This window comes from Giraffa tippelskirchi, chromosome 2, assembly GCF_054371585.1.
Source record: "Giraffa tippelskirchi isolate mGirTip1 chromosome 2, T2T-mGirTip1v1.2.pri, whole genome shotgun sequence".
Classification (NCBI taxonomy): domain Eukaryota; kingdom Metazoa; phylum Chordata; class Mammalia; order Artiodactyla; family Giraffidae; genus Giraffa; species Giraffa tippelskirchi.
The window spans coordinates 183,199,608-183,215,771 of record NC_137276.1 but is presented as its reverse complement, the minus strand read 5'-3'; the positions used below and the strand labels follow the sequence as shown (position 1 = coordinate 183,215,771).

General features: G+C 37.4%; 1 long non-coding RNA gene across 2 annotated transcripts in view; it reads left to right on the top strand.

Annotated features, from left to right (window-relative positions):
• The window catches only part of LOC145539036 (uncharacterized), a 52,548-nt gene extending 36,662 nt beyond the window's left edge, over positions 1 to 15,886 (top strand). For both annotated transcript variants that reach the window (XR_014077527.1, XR_014077526.1), the window contains exons 4-5: positions 14,032 to 14,135; positions 15,725 to 15,886. This is a non-coding gene — a long non-coding RNA (uncharacterized LOC145539036). The remainder of the gene's footprint in view (positions 1 to 14,031; positions 14,136 to 15,724) is intronic.
• The last annotated feature ends 278 nt before the right edge of the window (positions 15,887 to 16,164 follow it).

Sequence of the window (16,164 nt, the reverse complement as noted above, 5' to 3'; positions counted from 1 at the left end):
TTCTCCACATGTATTGAAATGGTCATATGTGTTTCCTCTTTTTGTCTACTGATGTTAAAAACTAAATTGATTTTTTTCATAAAATTTTTATCTTTTGGGGTGTAGTTCTAGATTTTGGCCATTCTAATAGGTTAATAGTGGTATATAATTATTCTAATTTGCATTTCCCTAGTAAAATATTTGTTCAGTTCAGTTCAGCTGCTCAGTTGTGTCCGACTCTTAGCGACTGCATGAACCGCAGCACGCCAGGCCTCCCTGTCCATCACCAACTCCCGGAGTCCACCCAAAGCCATGTCCATTCAGTCGGTGATGCCATCCAAACATCTCATCCTCCGTCGTCCCCTTCTCCTCCCACCCTCAATCTTTCCCAGCATCAGGGTCTTTTCAAATGAGTCAGCTCTTCACATCAGGTGGCCAAAGTATTGGTTTCAGCTTCAACATCAGTCCTTCAAAGGAACATCCAGGACTGATTCCCTTTAGGATGGATCTCCTTGCAGTCTAAGGGACTCTCAAGAGTCTTCTCCAACACCACAGTTCAAAAGCATCACTTCTTCTGCGCTCAGCTTTGTTTATAGTTGAACTCTCACATCCATACATGACTACTGAAAAAACCATAGCCTTGACTAGATGGACCTTTGTTGGCAAAGTAATGTCTCTGCTTTTTAATATGCTGTCTAGTTTGGTCATAACTTTCCTTCCAAGGAGTAAGCGTCTTTTAATTTCATGGCTGCAATCACCACCTGCAGTGATTTTGGAGTGCCCAAAAATAAAGTCAGCCACTGTTTCCACTGTTTCCCCATCTATTTGCCATGAAATGATGGGACCAGATGCCATGATCTTAGTTTTCTGAATGTTGAGCTTTAAACCAACTTTTTCACTGTCCTCTTTCACTTTCATCAACAGGCTCCTTTCATACGCTTATTTGCCATCTGTATATCTTATTTGTTGAGGTGTCTGTCATGGTTTTTGGCCCACTTTTTATTTGGGCTATTTGTTTTTTAATTGTTGAGCTTTAAGAGTCTTTTCCATATTTTCAGATAACGTTTATTAGATGAGTCTTTTGCAGATATTTTTTCCCAGTCTATGACTTGTTTTTTTATTTTCTTGACATTGTCTTTCACAGAGCAGAAATTTAAAATGTTAACAATATTTCACTTATCAGTTTCCTTCATGGAACTTGCCTTTGGTGTCGTATCTAAAAACTCATTGTCATATGAAAGGTCATTTAGGTTTTCTCCTATGTTTTCTTCTAGGAGTTTTAAGTTTTTGTGTTTTACATTTAGAACTAATTTTTTTACATTTAGAGCTAATCCATTTTGAGCTAATTTTTGTGAAGGTTCTAAGGTCTGACACTAGATTTATCATTATTTTTTGCATGGGATGTCCAGTTGTTCTAACACCATTTGTTGAAAAGACTATCTTTGCTCTTATCTTTGCTCTTTTTGTCAAAGATCAGTTGACTACAGTTATGTGGGTCTATTTCTGGACTTGCTATTCTGTTCTAATAATCTATTTGTGTATTACTTTGCTAATACAATTGTCTTGATTGCTGTAATTCTGTAGTAAATCTTAAGGTCAGATAGTGTCAGTCTCTCAATTTTGTTTTTCTCTTTCACTGTTTTCCTGGCTATTCTATACATTCTGTTTTGCCTTTCTTGGTAAACTTTGGAATTAGTTTATTGCTATTGACAAAATAACTTGCTGGGATTGCACTGACTCTATAGAGGAAGTTGGGGAGACTAGATTTCTTAGCAATATTGACTAATCTTGAGTGTTAAACCAACCTTGCATGCTTGGGATAAACTTAGAAATGATTTATTATCATTTTCATATGTTGCTTAATTTGATTACTTAAAATTTGTTAGTTTTTATATCTATGTTGATTGGATATATTCATTTGAGGTTTCCTTCCTTTTAATGTGTTTGTCTACATTTATTTTTAGAGTAACATTGACCTCAATGCATAATTTGGTCAGTACTCCTTCCCTTTCAAGTGTCTGGACTTTTGTGTAGAATTGGTATTATTGCTTCTTTAAGTGATTGGTAGAATTTCTCCATGAAGCAATTTGGAAGTTTTCTTTGTGGGAATGCTTTGAACAACAAGTTAAATTTCTTTAACAGATACAAAAATATTTGTGTCTTTCTTCTTAATTGAGTTTTGGTAATTTGTATCTTTCAATGAAATTGTCCATTTAAATTCTCAAATTTATTAATCTAAAGTAGATTGTAATATTTAAAAAATACTCTTAATATTTGTAAAATCAATTGTGATGTCACCCCTCTAATTCCTGATACTTGTAATTTGTTCTTTACCCTTTTTTTTCTTTCATAATTGTAGCCAGAAATTTATACATTTTATTTATCTCACTTATTGCTTTTTTGTTTTTTTTGTGTTTTGATTTCCAGTTTCATATTATTTCCTTCTTTTCTGCTTACTTTGGGTTTAGTTTGTTCTTCTTTCTCTAATTTTTTAAGGTCTATTAAAAGTGAAGTGAAGGTCATTTATTTGTGAGCCTTCCTTTTTTCCAATATGGGGAGTTTGCAATATGTATTTCTCTATAATCCCTCTTTTATCTGCTTCCTACAAAGTTTTATTTGTTATGTTTTAGTTTTGTGTGTGTGCTCAGTCGCTCAGTCGTGTCCAATTCTTTGAGACCCCATGGACAGTAGCCTGTCAGGCTCCTCTGCCCATGGAATTTTCCAGGCAATAATACTTAGTGAGGTGCCATTTCCTACACCAGGGGATCTACCTGACCCAGGGATCAAACCCATGTCTCTTGCTTCTCCTGCATTTGCAGGTGGGCTCTTTACCACTAGTATCACCACTTCATTTCCCTTGTCATTTATTCTTGGGCCTATTATTTATTTAGAAATTCGCTACTTCATTTTCAAATACTTGGGGATTTTCTAGATCTTTCTGTTGTCAATTTCCAATTCAATACTATTGCAATCAGAGAACATGCCTGCTTTGTATGTCTTGCTCTTGCTATTTAGTTGTTAAGTCATGCCTGACTCTTTGTGACCCCATGGACTGTAGCCTTCCAGTCTCCTCTGTGCATGGGATTTCCCAGCAAGAACACTGGAGTGGGTTCTCATTGCCTTCTCCAGGGTATCTTCCCTACCCAGGGATTGAACCTGAGTCTCCAGCTTGGCAGATGGGTCCTTTACCACTGAGCCACTTGGGAAATCTGCTTTGAATGCCTTAAGTTGGCTTAAAGTTATTGAAATTTGTGCTATGGCTCAACATATGGCAAATTAATTCTGCAAACAAAATATTGTGAATTACTGCAATTAGTGTTTTGTCTTTACTTTCTTCTTTTTCTGCTTCCACACAAAAAATAAGTAAAATATTTAGAAGATTTCTTTTTATGATTTATTTATTTTGTATACTAAAATGTCTCTGTGTTGTGACATGATTGTAATTTCTTTCTAAAAGCTTATTTTTTGGATTATTCTATCTTCATGATACTAGATAATATTCTTGTTAACATATCTTAACTCCCTTAAAATTTGGCTATTTGCTTTCCTTTAGAAGCTTAATGTCACACCTGTTTTATGTTAGGTCCTTAGTGCTACTTATCTTTATAGAAATGTAATTCAGGTATAGTGTTGATTCAGTTAATAATCCTTTTAACTCTGTAACAAACACAATTTAGTTAAAAATATTAACCTGATGTTATTTTCCAACCAATACTTTTTAAAATGTTTCCTTTATGTATGCATTGCTTCACTGATATATGCCTTTCCCAAGATTAATTTCTTCAAGAGAAATTCAATTAAGTGAAATTTTAGATGTCATATTAGGACTATTTTAAGGAACACTTGTACAGGATTTTTGTTTGCTTTTGGCCTGAATTATTTTTTAATACTAATAATATAACTTACTAGGAAGTTCTTAAAACAAGAATAGCCTTGCTAGGCAAGTGAAGTATTTTTTGCTAGTGAAGCTATATGCATAAAGATTTAGGGAAAGAAAAAAGTCTGAAAATATTACATGGTAAACAAAATAATGCTTTTATATCAATCTAAGATAAGCCTATTATTATTCTTCATTGTCTATCGAGTGTCCCATATCTTTGATATCTGATATTCATGAGTCTTTTCTTCTGCATCACTGCTAATCAAACTACCACAAACCAGGTGTGCACGAATTCGAGTATTATAGATGTATGTGAATATGTATTACTTAAAAAGCACAAAAACAAGATTCAAAGTTTAAAGAGTGCTGCATTCACTTTTGAAACTGAGACTGAATCATGCTTTAGAATTTATCTCTAGGAACTAAAGAATTGCCAGAGGCAATGCTCTTTTTTTTTTTTCTTAGAACAAATTCAACTTTATTTGAAATACTAGACTACAATCTCTGTAAAGAGAAGGAATTTCTGTCCAGAAGACCTGAGACAAAGGGGCAGTCAATATTTATTGGCTGAAAGTATGAAGTATATGAATAAATTTTCAAATATGAAAAAATTATCCTATAATATTAATGTTCCTCTAAGATGATATATCATTATGTTATAGTAGAACAAAAAGCAATTAGGATAGTTTCACTCCAGATAATTATTAACTATGTGACACGTGACACTGGACAAGTCACATAGTCATTTGAGTCTGTGTCTTTATTTCTAAGATGTTGTTGCTGCTATTCAGTCACTGAGTTGTGTTGGACTCTTTCTGACCCGACGGACTGCAGCATGCCAGTCTTCCCTGTCCTTCACTATCTCCTTGAGTTTGCTCAGATTTATGTCCATTTAATTGGTGATGCCATCCAACCATTTTACCTTCTGTTGTCCCCTTCTCCTGACCTCAAATCTTTCCCAGCATCAGGGCCTTTTCCAGTGAGTTGACTCTTCGCATCAGGTGGCCAAAGTATTGGAGCTTCGGCTTCAACATCAGTCCTTCCAATGAATGTTCAGGACTGATTTCCTTTAGGATGGAATGGTTGGATCTCCCTGAAGTCCAAGGGGCTCTCAAGAGTCTTCTCTTTTAAAAAAGAAGAAATGCTTCTTCAAAAAGCTTTACATACACCATTCCTATTTTTCTTTTCTCATGATTTTATCTCATTCACCAGCCAAAAGTTTCTATGGCATTTGAAAACTAATATCACTAAAGCATTTGAACATACAGTACTGTTTTCATGTCTTTCATCTCCAAATTAAAGAAATAAAGGGATAGAATCAATTACTTTAGGTTCCTCTCTTTAATCTCACAAATTAGAAAGGTCCCCTTGCAATAGCAATGTTATCTGAAATCCCATAAAATTAAAATGACCAGGGAAAATTTTTTCATGTGTCTGCAACTTTTAAAAATTATACACGTGATATATTTTCATAATAACTAAGCAAAATACAGCAAATACATATTTTCCATAATTATGTCATTAGAGATAGCTATTGTTAATGTTTTGTAATTTTTGCAAATTGTAATAGACAGTTAGATATATCTACTTATTTAAGTGGTTAAATCTAAATAAGCCTACTAAAGTTATGAAATTCCCACTTTATTTTTATTTTTATGTTTTATTTTTCCCTTTTATCTGACAATACAATCATTAGCAAAGATTGTGGTTTCTACCTTTTAAATTTATCTGGTTCCTGGTCAATCCCCCTCATTCTAGTCTAAATCAATAACTGTCATCTATCAATAATATAGTAGCCTTCTATCTGATCTCTCTCATTCTTGACCCTAGCAGACCATTCTCCACATAAAAGTTAGAGGTTATTTAAGAACATAAGTTACATGGCTTTTTTGCTTTCCTCCCTCCAATGACTTTTCATCTCACTCAGAGTAAAGACATCACAATGTCCTACAAGAGTTTGCATGATTAATTCTTAGCCATTTCCAGGACTTTAGGGAGATCCATCTTTTTACCCTATTCCAATTGCATAGTCTTCCTTGTTATTAAAAAAATACCATTCATAGTCCTGCTGAGGCAGTTTTTCATGGGCTTCTCCCTCTTTGTGAAGTGATCTTTGCTCAGAGACACAAATGGCTGGACATCTGACTTCCTTCAGGTCTCTGTTGTAATGTCAGATATCAGAGAGGCTTTCTTGGACCACGTCCTTATAAACTAGGACCCTTCCTCATACTCCTTCCCATACTTTCTCTTTGTAGCATTTATTAACACCTGACTGATATGTGTTTCCTTAGTTTTGTTTGTCTCTTTGTCTTATTCATGTTTGCTTTTCTGTATCTGGAACCTTGTCTGGCATATACTGGGCACACAGCAATTATTTGAGTGAACAGAACTATCTCAGATATAACAGCTATATATTCTGGCTTTGATAAGTATGAAGATATTCATAAGGAAAAAGCAATGTAATGTTCTAATCAGCACTATTCCAGAACTCCTGAGATGAGAGTGCCATCACCAGGAAAAGAGCCAATCTAAGACTTCGAAAAGTTAGCTAAAACTCAGTCACCTGGGTTATGGAATGTATTTTCTTGTACAAGCAATGTGATAAAGCCAATCAGATTAGAAGCAGAGACAGTATATTCCTGTTTATAACTCATGTATGACTGAGTGTGGTAGTTCTCAGTACCTCCCTATCCCCAGGTCCAACTGACACTGGGTTCTTGAATCTATTCTACAGCTTTTCTGGGACCTGAATTCCCTTGAAACCTGAGCAGTGAAGTAACATTAGGGCTTTAGGGCTTGGGAGAAGGGTCTCTTGCCTGAGGAATACCTAAATGAACTGTGAAGAAAGGTTACTGTAGTTGTGTGACAGGAGGGAAAGGGGCAGGGCACAACTTTTGAAAGAATTACACAGCCCAAGGACACAACATAAACCAACTAGAATCAAATGGGACCAAGATGGCAGACAAGACTAGACCTTGATCCTCAGTCAGCAAGTGAAATGACACACCCAGAAGTGCCATGCCAGTTCCAAGGCACTGTTACAAGACCAAGGAGTGGGAGGTGGCCCAAATCCTGGAAATCTCCACCCCTTCCCAAAAAGAGTTGGAATAATCCTCCTACTCATTAGCATATGAAATTATCCAGCCTATAACAACTAAACACACCACATTTTAAAGCTGCACTCACCCTCTGCGATGGCCCACACTCTGTCTGTGGAGTGTGCTTCTCTCTGAATCTGAATAAATCTACTTCTTACCTATCACTTTGTCTCTCACTGAATTCTTTCTGTGATGAGACATCAAGAACCAGGGTTTCATTAGGTCTTGAAACCAGGTACCACGGGTTTTGGCTGGGTTTGAGTCTCAGCCACGTGGGTTTGAGTTCCAAGCAAGGTTTTGGCTGGGTGTGAGTCCCAGCACATGGGTTAAATACCCAATCTGTGGTAAACAGTTTCAGTTGGGCTGCTATAACAAACTACCATAGGTTGAGGGGCTTAAAAACAGAAATTAATTTTCTTACTATTCTAGACAGCATATTAAAATGCAGAGACTTTACTTTGCTGACAAAGGTCTGTCTAGTCAAAGCTATGATTTTTCCAGTAGTTATTTGTGGATGTGAAAGTTGGACCAGAAAGAAAGCTGAGCGCTGAAGAATTGATGCTTTTGAACTGTGGTATTGGAGAAGACTCTTGAGAGTCCCTTGGATTGCGAGGAGATCAAACCAGTCAATCCTAAAGGAAATCAGTCCTGAATACTCATTGGAAGCACTGATAATGAAGGTGAAACTCCAACACTTTGGCCACCTGATGTGAAGAACTGACTCATTGGAAAAGACCCTGATGCTGGGGAAGATTGAAGGTGGGAGGAGAAGGGGATGACAGAGGATGAGATGGTTGGATGGCATCACTGACTCAGTGGACATGAGTTTGAGCAAGCTCTTGGAGCTGGTGATGAACAGGGAAGCCTGGCATGATGCAGTACATGGGGTTGAAAAGAGTCAGACACTACTGAGAGACTGAACTGAACTGAACTATTTGAGAGGCTGAAAGTCAAGATGAAAGTGTGGGCAAGGGTTGGTGTCTGGCAATACCTCTTCTCCTTGAGTTACAGATGGCTGCAGGCTCTGTGTCCTCACATAGCTTTTCCTCTGCACTCTTGTAGGGAGAGGAAGATCTCTGGTGTGTCTTCCTTTTCTTATAAGGATGCCAACCCTATAGAAACGAGCCTCCACTCTTATGACCTCACTTCCGAGGTGGTGCCAGTAATAAAGAACCCACCTGCCAATACAGGAGATACAAGAGACACGGGTTCAATCCCTGAGTCAAGATCCCTGGAGATGGAAATGACAACCCACTCCAATATTCTTGCCTGGAAAATCCCATAGACAGAGGCGTTTCATGGGCTATAGTCCATGGGGTCGCAAAGAGTTGAACACGATTGAAGTGACTTAACACACAACCTTTATTACTTCTTTGCACATCCTATTCTCAAATACAGGTTATTAGAGTTTTAAGATGAATTTTGGTGTGGGGGGGATACAATTTAGTCTATAACAAAAGGCTTTGCATGGGCAAGTGAGGAGGGGTCTGAGAAAGCCGGGGACAGAGAAATGGTCTGCCTGGGGGCCTGTGGCAGATGGGCATCTTCTGCTTGGAGCCTCAGGAGAAGTTTGGTAAATCTTCCACCACCTGTGCTGATTCCCCGGGACATTTTAAATCTAAGCAGCTGCTGTTTATCATCCCTCCCTCCCCTAAGCTGGCAAATCTTGACAATAAGCACTGGCTGTTTACAGTGTTTGTTAGGGACAATCTAAACCTGCAAAGCTTCTCAAGGTAATGTTTTCCTAGGCTACCAACACCAGAGCTGCCTGGGAGAACATTAGAAATGCACATCCTAGAGACCCGTTCAGACCTACTGCATTCTAGGGCTGGGGCCCTACAATCAGCAATCGTAACAATTATTCCTGGTAAATGTCACTGAAGGGTTTTGGACAAATTGCATTTTGCTACATTGCAGTTTTAATTGTCTTTCTCCTTGATTCCCTTTCTTTCTTCCTGCCTCATTGCTTCCTTTGTTCCTTCATTTTTCCCCCCTCTTGAAATTCCAGGCCAAGACTTTAAAATAATATACATATATATATTAAAAAGTTAGTATTCTGTTTATCAACGTATCCACAGTAACTGTCAGAGCATAAAGTGAGTATCTCACAGCAGTGTGGGGTGGTGCTGAGCACCTGGCAAAAGGAAGGAAAAAAATACTTTAAAAGAGGGGTTACGGTTCATAAAATCTCTGAAGAGGGAAAAAAAAAGGTGATCAAGAGTAGGGTTATTCTGGTTAGAAGATGCTAGCCTCATCACTAGTTATAAAATAGTTGTTTTATTGGAACGAGGGTAAAAAGCCTGGAAATGAATGATGGAACACACATGTTAGATGTGTGTTCCACTCTTCTGATTTTCTTCCAGTTTCTATTTGTGTTTAGAAGCTCTCAGGCAGCAGGGACCCTCAGGAGGGGGAACATCCTCCAGCTGGCCTGTGTGCAGGATTTCTGCTTTTGATAAGAGCTCCTTAGCCTCAGGAGGTTCAGATCAGTTGCTTAGAAGGAATTTTTTTTTTTTCTTTCCCCTCGGGCTGATGGTACCAAGCATTATAGATAAAGCAAGTAACACTTTTCAGCCAAGAAGAGAAAACTGGGTTTGGAAAAGCATTCTAATCAGTTCAGACTGAGCCCCTCTGATTGCTAGAATTCCAAGATATCATATGTGTGATTTCAAAACAGATCATCTGTTTGACAGGCCCTTTAAATTTTGCATTATTGCATAAAGGCTTTTTGATGTATGGATTTTATCCAAGCCCCTTAAATATAATTTGGAAAACTGGATGAGGCAAGAGCAGAGGCAATATCTCTTCTCCTTTTTTTTTTTTCTTTTTGACCCAGAAAGAAATGTAATTTTAAGTGATTTGGTTATCTAAGGGAGCTTCTCCTTGCCCTGTCACCTAGCTTTTGTGACCTCAATCCCACTTATAAAGTGCAGCCCAGGCAGCCTGTCTGAACACTGTCAGCTTATGCTTTATCCCAGGAGATTCATTACAAAGAACCAAGCCTCATGCATAACTGGCTAAGACTAAACTCCAGGCAAACCATAATTACACAGCTGGGGTCAAGAGAGAATTATGCATACAGGCACATTGCTCCAGGTTTCCCAGGCTTCCCAAATCACTGATGCGGAGGGTTCAAGCCTTTCAGTGACTCCTGGCAGGACCTTCAATTGGTTTGTTTCTCTCTACAGATTCTCTCTCTAATCCAATGTGTCCTATCTGTTGCTATTTGAGTAATCTTCCTAAAGAACTGTTCCTATTAATGGCCCTCTTTTTGCCTAGAATTTGAAGTCCTGACATCTTTTCAGGCATCTCCGACTCTCTGAAAACCAGTTCTTAAAAACGTGGCTCACAGACCAGGAGCACCAGCATCACCTCATTTGTTAGAAATTCAGATTCTCAGACCTCATTTCAATCACACAGAATCAGAAATCCTGGGGATGGGTTCCAGTGTGTGCTGTCAAATTCCAGGTGATTCCAATGTGCTAAAATTTCAGAGGGACTGCTCTAAACCCTAACCATCCACCTTTCTGAAATTATCACATTTTATTATTTCTCCACTTACAGATTTGATATTCACAGCTCTCTAAAAGACCTCTATATTTTGTTATCCCTTGTATGTTTATGGTAGTTTCTTTGACTGGAATAAAAATTTTCCATCTGTGCAATTTGAACCTTACCAATCCTATAAGTTCCAGCTTGAATATTACAGTTTCTTTCCATGATTTTTCAGCTTCTACACTATTGACATTTGGGACTGAAGGTAGTCTTATTGTTGGGGGGGCTATCTTGCACATTCTAGCGTGTTTGTAGTACCCCCAATCTCCACCCACTGAATACCAGTAGCACTCTCCAGTTGTGACAATCAGAAATGTACCTAAAACCGCACACTTACCATGTCCCAGTTGCCACATAATTTGACATAATTAGGCTCCCTAAAGCAGAATGGGTAGACTGGGAGTATTTAGGAACTATCACTCAACCTTCTTTTAGTATGAGACAGACACTGGGAGTGGGAATGAACCTATCATATATTTGGAAGATGAAGTCCAGTCAAATGGGCAGACTACAGTGGCTGGGGCATGGGGCATTGTCATGGTTAATTTTCTGTGTTAACTTGGTCCTATAAACTAATGTATTTTTGGATGAGATTAAGCTTTAAATTGGTAAACTTCTAGTAAGCAGATTGCCCTCCATAAAGTGGGTGGGCCTTATCCAATAAGTTGTAGGTTCAAACAGAACAAGAAGACTGGCCTCAAGTAAGAGGAATTTTCCAGCAAACTGCCTTCAGAATGGAACTGCACTATCAGCCCTCCTGGATCTCCAGGCTACTGATCTTTGAATTTCATGTGTACTGTTTTCTCTCAGGGGTTTCCAGCCTACCAGCCCCCATTGCAGATTTTGGACTCATTAGACTTCATAATCACAAGAGTGACTATAATAAATCTCTTTGTCTCTGTCTTTGTATATATGTGTGTATGTGTATATATGTGTGTGTGTGTGTATATATATATATATCCAATTGGTTCTGTTTCTTTGGAGAATCCTGACTGATACAGACATCTGAATAACAGCTGTAGAAGGTATCAAAGGGCTCAATAGTGATTGAAGGATGAAGTTCTATTCAGAAGATGGTGGGATAGATTCTTAATGATTTCAGAAACATGAGGCTGTTAGAAATCCAGGAAGTTAACTGATATCAGAGAAGTCTTTCAGAGTTAGGAATATCCCCAAGCCTCTTTCATGGGTAAAAAAACTGGCAAGTAAGGTACGGACCTAAAGATTTGTCAGGGTAGTAACTTAGATCAGGAAATGTATGCTAAATTGATGTTTGGGTCCATGAAGAACAAGGTAGATTGTTGTTGTTTAATCGCTAAGTCATGTCTGACTCTTTTGCAACCCCATGGACTGCAGCCTGCCAGGCTCCTCTGTCCATGGGATTTCCTGGGCAAGAATACTGGAGTGGATTGCCATTTCCTTCTCCAGGGGATCTTCATTACCCCGGCATTGAACCTGCAGCTTCTGCATTGCCGGTGGATTCTTTACTGCTGAGCCACCAAGGGAAGCCCAAAATTTTTTAAATCATATAATACTGGGTATGTAAAAGTTGTTCGAAGAATTTCTAAGCAATAATCCTAATAATGACTTACAGAGTGGACACAGGAGTCAGAGAACCATAGAAATGAACTAGCACATGCTGACCTAGTTAGTATATGATGATTTATCGGTGGGAGGCCCAACATTGTTTTTCAGAGAAGACAATAATTAGCTCCTAATTTCCTGTTGTTCTTCACTGAAAATGTCTTTGTAATTTCTAAAATCCCTGCTGATAAAGCTCTCCTTTTTTTGAAAAACATCAGAAAACCCAAGTTTTTATTTGCTCAAGGTATTTTGTGCAATCAATGTATTCAAATTGTTGATTTAAAAGGAACAAATCAACCTCGTATGGTGGCCTAAAATATTCTCAGGAATGTCTGTTAAATATCATAAAACTCAATTATAAATAGGTATACTGAACTTGGTTGGTAAAGATGTTGATCTCTTGATAGCTTTGAATGATTAACAAATTATTCTGAAGTAGTTCTTTTATTTGTAACAAGAAGTTATTTCCAGCCTCACTCTGCTTTCTGTGTTCACAGTAACATCCACAGGATACCAGTGGACTTACCTGTTCTATTTGCTACCACTTTCTTTGAACTCTACCGTTTTTTTGCGACCTTCCTCTTTAAATTGTTAGGGAGTGTTATCACCATCACTTTTCCTCTGCCATCACAGAACTTAAGAAAGTGGTTCCCAGACTGAAAAAGAAAAAAGGCTATGGAAGCATGATAAAAATACAGATTCCCAAGCCTTATCTCCTTCAAGATTCTGATTCAGTGGGTTTGGAATGGGCCCAGGGCTTTTGCATTTTTACCAGCCACAGTAAGTAATTCTAATGCAGGAGGATGGTGAATCATGGTTTGAGTCATTAATGTAACCAACAGTCCCAGTTCTTAATATATTAATAAAATGCAGCATACAAAAAACTTTAAAGGGTTTGTTATAAACAAATAGATACAGAAAATAACTGCAAAGGGGAAAACAATTGATTTTAATCACTAAATTCACTCTATTTCTTCCTTCTTCCTCTTTTAGTTTTCTTTTAGAAACTTCCAAAGTTATAGCTGTTCGGGAAGCTTTAGTTCAGTGGTCAAAGAAGAAGCCACCACATCAATTATTTTCAATTTTCAATTCAATTATTCAGTTTTGCTGCCAATGAATATTAAATGAAGGTCAACACCAAAACGTATCTTTGAACTGTTAATTAAGTAAAGAGGCAGGTAAAATTCCCACTTTTCAAGAAAAACGTATTAACAACATCTCATATGTTTCATTTCAACTTGCTTGACTGTTTGCAAGGAAGCTTTGTACATCATTATGACACGAATTTAACATTCTTAAGCTTAATGAGTGGGAGGAAAATATTCCAGTGTGTAAGCCAGAATGATCACTTGTCAGAAAAGAGGAGGAAGATTCCTGAAAACTCTGTGCTACTAATATGAGTGTGGTACAAGGCCAAAGAATGAATAACATTTGCAAGAAAAACAATTAGCAGCAGGCAAAGTCAGAAAGGCATTAGAAAAGGAAAAATGGCAAATACAGAGACATAGAGCAGACTGAGGAATTTTGAGGACAGCTTGCATGCCTACATGTATAGACATGATGAGTACTCCCAAGCAAAATTATTACTTTACTGGGCCTGAGAGAATATAGTGGGTACTAATAGGAGAGAGAAATTGTTGGAGCAGTAAAAATGGCCAGTGTATTTGTTTACTAGGGCTGCCGTAATGACATATCATAAACCACATAGCTTAAACAACAGATGTTTATCTTCTCTAGTTCTGGAGCTAGAAGTCTGTGATCAAGTTGTTGTCAAGATTAGTTTTGTCTTAGTCCTCTCTTCCTGATTTATAGATGACCATCTTCTCCTGTGTCTTCATAATATCATCTCTTGGCGGGTGTCTCTGACCCAATCTCCTCTTCTTATAAGGATACCCTAATGACCTCATTTTAATATAATTACTTCTTTCCTTAAAGACTATGTCTCTGAATATGCTTGAATTATGAGGTACAGATATTAGAATCTCAACCTATGAATTTTGGAAGAGACACAATGCAGACCACAACAGTGTGTCACAAAGGTATGTGCTCTATCTATGTAAAAATAGTCATGAAAAGACTAGGGTCTTTGATGAATTCTGACACTTCAGTTTAGAAATACTGAAATACCTATCAAAATTATTCCAGTTGCAGCTTTCTCCCACTGCATCCTACTCCTATATCCTACTGTGTCCATCAGAAATCTTGATATAAAATCATTTTGGCTCTCACAGACAGATTTCAGGGCAGGGATAACATAAAAAAGTTAATTTAAAGAGTTAATTTACTATAGCCAAGCATCAGACAACCCAGTAATAATAGAAGATTAATTTCTTGCCAACAAACTCAGAGAGGTACTGTCATGATGACTTGTATGGGGCATGATCAAAGTTCATGGTTTGAACTGGCCTATCTACTGTCAATAGGGGGTTGAAGGAAAGAGAGTATATACCACCGGGTCCTCTGCAAAGAAGCTTGAAGATTCACTGAAGCTTTCTCTTGTGCTAGGTAGTACATTAAGCCTCTGACAGAGAAGTATTCCAATTAACAGATGCAATAGCCTTATGAAAGTTGACAGAATTTTTACCACCATGTATGAGTAAACTCAAGGTTTAGTAACTTGTTCAAGGTCATAGAAAGTTTTTAAACAGCTTCATTAAGGTATAATGACATACAATAAGCTGTATGTATCCAAAGTGTATAATTTAATATACTTTGACATGTATATACATCTGAGAAACCACTATTGTAATCAAGGTGCTGAATATACTGATTATGCTGAAAGTTCCCTCATGCTCCTTTCTAATCCCTCCCTCATTTACTTCCTTGAGACCAGCAACCCCTCAGTACATCCCCAGCCAACCACTGATGTGTGTTGTTACCATATCTTAGTACACATTTTCTAGAATTTCAAGTGCAATCATATAATATATACTATTTTGTATATAGTTTAGCTTTTTTCACTCAAAGTAGTATTTTGAAATCAGCACATATTATACTTGGAGAAGGAAATGGGAATCCACTCCACTATTCTTGCCTGGAGAATCCCATGGACAAAAGAGTCTGGCAGGCTACTGTCCAGGCTAGAGTCGGACATGACTAAGCGACTAACACACACACACACACACACACACACACACACACACACATTATACTGTATATCAATAACTTATTCCTTTTTATTACACTGCAGCAAGTCCATTTTATGCATACACCATAATTTGTTTATCCACTTACTTGATGGACATTTGTGTTGTTTCTAGTTTTTGTTTGTTACAAATAAAGCTTGCATAAACATTTTTTAATGCAAGCCGTTGTGTGGACATATGGTTTCAATTCTCTTGAGAAAACACCTAGAAGTGAAATGACTGGGTCACAAGGTAAGCATTATCTAGTTGAGTCTTGCTTTTTCAACTGATCTGATAGCTTCTATGTTTAATTGGAATGTTGAGACCATTTACCTTTACTATGATTATTGACATGGTTAGGTTTAAATTTATGATCTTGTTTATTATCTATTTGTCTCAACTAACTTAGTTGCTTTTCCTTCTTTTTCTGATGTCTTTTGAAATAGTTAAGTATATTTTATGATTTTATTTTATCTCCTTTTTTGTCTTAATATCAATACCAGGGTCACCTGATGTCGAGTGTCATGAAGACCGTTTATTTCAAATGTTTTGTCAGACTTAATGGTTGTTTCAGGTGGAACAGTAAATCCAGTCCTCGTTACCCTGTCTTGGCTGGAAGCTTCTTATGACTATCTGTTGTATAAATTTTACGTAATGGACTGAAACTGGAGGTCAAATCACTCTTGTCTGTGACATTATATTGACAACCACCACCAGAGCAAAGGGGTCTAGAGTTTCACTCATGTTTTTCAGGTCAACTTTCTGTGATTTTGATCACTTCCAAAAATTGGCTCTTGGGGTTTCTTATTTATTGTCCTTTATATAAACATATGTGTCAACCTATGATATTCTTTCTATCTTCTTTTTTTAATACCAGTCTTGATTAAATGCTGAATGTGATTAATACGTGATAGATATTTACTAGGAATTCACATCATATTAT